The sequence below is a fragment of the Genypterus blacodes genome, unplaced genomic scaffold, assembly GCF_046128005.1.
Source record: "Genypterus blacodes isolate CSIRO-AG114 ecotype Tasmania unplaced genomic scaffold, CSIRO-AGI_Gbla_v1 ptg000129l_1, whole genome shotgun sequence".
NCBI classification, from domain to species: Eukaryota; Metazoa; Chordata; class Actinopteri; order Ophidiiformes; family Ophidiidae; genus Genypterus; species Genypterus blacodes.
Window position 1 is genome coordinate 806,574 of NW_027466931.1, and position 4,235 is coordinate 810,808.

At 40.1% G+C, this 4,235-nt stretch overlaps 1 long non-coding RNA gene across 1 annotated transcript; it reads left to right on the top strand.

The window, feature by feature from the left end:
• The first annotated feature begins 1,735 nt into the window (after positions 1-1,735).
• Positions 1,736-3,157, top strand: LOC143010644 (uncharacterized). The gene is made up of 3 exons (XR_012964825.1): positions 1,736-2,125; positions 2,209-2,331; positions 3,071-3,157. It is a non-coding gene; the product is annotated as an uncharacterized LOC143010644 (long non-coding RNA).
• The last annotated feature ends 1,078 nt before the right edge of the window (positions 3,158-4,235 follow it).

The window sequence follows — 4,235 nt, forward strand, 5'->3', positions numbered from 1 at the left end:
AATACAGTATTCCATACATTGTTTTTATCTATTAAGATCTAAATCTGACTCTAAATCTTAATCTGCCCAAACATCAAAGCCTTACTTAATAGAATCAAGTCTGTTTTGTGATTCTCTGTAGCATCAATTGGACTGGAGTGTCCACTGAGTCAATGGTTTGTCCGTTGTGGTGAGCTTTGCTCCAAGTCTTCAGTTCTGGGCTTGAAGAAGTTGGAAAATTGTCTTCGTGGTATAGGAGAGAGAGGGCGAAGTGAATCGCTGCTTGGTCCACAAGTTGAGGCAGACACTTTTGAAAGCAAACGGAGGTGCAGGCCTTAGAGGTTATGTGTTCACCGGAAATAATCTAGGGTTGGGTTCTTCCTCTTCCTTACTTCTTAGTTGGCCTGGAGAGAGTTCTGGGTTCACTGGATTGGGACATCCAGGGCAAGTTCTTAGGTCTCCTTTCTGCCTTGCGTTGAGCCGGAGAGAGTTGATTTTGGGTTTTCAAGGCTTTTAAACTTCAAATGACCTCACAGCCGTGGGTTTACCGTTTGACCAATGTCGTGGCAGCTGAGTCTATGACATCTTCACATCAAGGTGTGAGGAGGGGGTTGGTCCACTACAACTCTGGATTGTAGTTGTGAACATAGGACCACACGGCCCACCACATGGTCTTCAGGCTTGGAATGTGACAATAGGCCCCTACAAAGGATTGTAATAGTTAATGTTCAACAATTAGGTTTCATTATGTGTAGCCTCTAAATGACCAGTGACAAGTGAAAGGAACAATGAGGATAGAGATGTTGACCTCCACAAAGCAAAATCTCAACTCTGGCCCCTGAAGGACTTCATTTGGCCCCGATGCGGTGCACTCTGGGATATGTTTGCAGTGATGTTATGGGATGACACAAAAAGGTAAAATAGGGACTATGAAATGTTTTTTAATCCTGCACAGTAAGTATTCAGTATTTTGTAGTATCTCATAAATTCTTTGCCACTTAACATATATTTCATTTTTCCAAACCTCCAGGATTCTTCTACAAAAGGACACGATGTTTCATAAATCTCAAATCATTTCCTGTCATGCTCTCTTCCTCCCCCACCTGACACAGACTTCTGCAGGTAACACACACAAAAGGAAAACACTTTAATGCAGAAAAATTGATCGCTTTCATGCTAGATGCTCAGTTGCTTAGCACAGTGCTTCCAGATTGCCAGAGTACCTTTAATATGTTTGACAAGTGTCGTCACTTGAAGGTAACAGTAGTCAAGTTTACATCCACTTTTTGCTGTTTCGTTAGCAACTCAGCCAATGAATGTGCAGCTTGGCGATGACATCATTTTTCCGTGTCAACTGGAAAAATTATGTTGCAACCATGACTCTTGAGTGGGCAAAACGAAACCTGATCTGACTCCCAGATATGTCCACTTGAGACGTGATGGCATGGACTTTCTGATCCATCAAAACCCAGCCTACATTGGAAGAACGTTGTTGTTCGTCAACAAACTGAAGTGTGTCAGAAAAAAACTCTCCAAAGTCAAACTGTCTGATGAGGGAACGTACACATGCTTCATTCCATCGTCGGGTAAAAGGTCAACTGTTGAGCTCGTTGTTAGTAAGTGGACGTTTGTTCATTCCAAGGAACCAATGGAGTTTGGCTCCCACTAATATTGTTGTGTGATTGGGTCAAGTCCTGTGATATTGTCTCTTCTTACCTACCTTATAAAATTCTGAACAATCACTTAAAGCGTCCTGTAGTTAGTAAAGTGAAAGTGGAGGAACATTCCAGCACAATGTAGCCCTGATTTGCTCTGTGCTGATATCAGAATCCAGAATCTTTATGATCGATCTCTGTCTTATCTGCAGGTTCTGTCTCATCTACCGTCATTGAGATCATCAAAGGCGCGGATGGAGTATTATTAGAGTGTAAATCTGCAGGCTGGTATCCAGAGCCGGAGGTGCTTTGGCTGGACGCTGAGGGAAACATCGTCTCTGCTGGACCTACAGAGACGCTCAGAGGTCCTGATGGTCTCTATACTGTCAGCAGCTCAGTAACTGTGGACAACAAACACGCCAACACATTCACCTGTAGGCTACAACAGGACAACATCACCCAAACTCTGCAGACGCCTGTTTTCATTTAGGGTAAGAAATGATTTCTTTGACTTCTTAGCTTGAGGTAGCCGAGGTGTAGTTTTCTCTAAACCCCACATTGTTCTGTGTTTCAGGTGATGCATTCATTGCTTCCTCATGTTCTGGTGTATCCATTGGACTTGCTTTGATTGTTGTCTGTATGGTTTGACTTGCTGCGGCTGTGATTGGTGCATGGAAATGGAAAAAAAGCAAACTCAGTAAATCACTAATTGATTCCAAACTCAAAAATCCATTGTTTTAGGATTGGATTGTTGGAATGGATTTAATCTGATACAGATTTATGTGATGGGTTATTAGGGCCACAGAAAAATTTAAAAGACATTTCGAGAATAAATTCAGAATATTTAGATTTATTTTACTACAATAGATTCCAATGAAAAGTTGAAAATGTGAGGAGAAACACGTGAGTTACATGCTAGCTTGCTTGTAAAAGTTCTTTAGTGTCAACACATGAAATAAAGATAAAGATAGATTGGGTTGTAATGTAGTTACAACTAATATGACATACATAGCTAATTAAAAATACAGTTTTTTAATATTATAAGGTTGAAAATAATTTTTGCTGGCCGTATTTTATAGTCATTTTACAATCTAAGTATATGTGTTCCACTGCACAGTTGCTTCTGTGTGTCTTCTGAAATATTTATCTTCGAGCCTTTTTGGTAAATTGTTGCTTTAACACCTCAGGTGACATTATGGTCAGGTATTATGCTCAAGATTTTTCGATTTAGGAAACAAAAATAACATTGCTTTGCATGTGTTAAGTGGATCTGGTATTATCTGCGGTAATCCTGATGATGTTAACAATAGGTTCCGTGATGACTCAAGTCTTTCCAGTCCACAATATTTTTATTTTCAAAGATTTCAAACTTAAACGTGTTTTGATGTTGTGTTAAATGTAAATTACTGAGGGTTCCTGCTTCTGTACTCACACAGGCACAACTGAGATGAACCATGAGGATGAAGCTGGAAGGAGAGAAGACAACAACTCAACATAACGAGACGGAACATCAACCTTTGAGAGGTGAAGAGAGAGAGAGGAGGCCATGACGGAAGGACAGAAAATTGAGGATTTGGAGAAGAAAAATTATAATGTAAAGAATTACAGCAGAATAAGGAAGATTCAATGCTTTAGGTAAATATGGTTAATATACTGATGGACCTAAAGAAGAAACTGAAGGATCAGATAGAACCAGTGAAGGATGACCTGAAGGAGGTCGAGAATAAGGCACTGAAGAACCAGGGGAGGCTTGAGGCAGAGGAGAAGGAAATAGAAAACACCATTTTCACATCCAAGCTTGAGAAATCACAAAAGTCTCTGCAAGAAGAGAAAAACAGTCAAATGTCAAGCCACATGTACAAAATATAGAGACACAACTGAAGATGGTGGAGGACGTGGAAACAAAAATACCAGAGAGGATAAAGAAAAACTCTTTAGCCCTTTCATGCATGAATTATGAAAGCCCCAGTCAGGATTTTTTTCCCAAGTGTTTTTATTTATCTTTAGGCATAAACATTACACCAATTATTTAAGGAGTTACTGAAATGTCCACTTAAGTGGACATTGTGCATCTGAGGAACAGAAACAGAAAACGTGTGTATTTAACAAATCAATCAAATCAAATGGCCCTGAAGGAACATCAGTTTCTATAAAGCTGAGGATGTTGACAGGGGTTTTTAAGGTGACACCAAATATACATCATGTTATTTCATAGATCTGACCTGTTTGCTCACTTCATCTTTTTGTATTGTGAGATTTTAAATTTTTCCAACAATCCTGACGTGACTTGTTTAGAATACCAAAAAAGTATGTTTGTACTGTTTATTTAATGGTTCACTGTCCCAGTTTTTATGATGAAATGAATGCAAGTGTTTTATTATTCAGAAGAACAGGGATCCATTACCTTGGTGTGATATCAGCAAATACGAATACACGTGTAAGTTGATCGCAGACTCAAAGGTCTCTAAAGCTCCTCTGTGCCACAGGAATCAACACAAACGTCACACACGCTACTGGAGAGGCAGTGGCTCAGTGGGTAGAGCTTCTGCTTGGGAACTGGAAGGTCGCTGGTTCGAGCCCCTGCCGAGGTGCCCCTGAGCA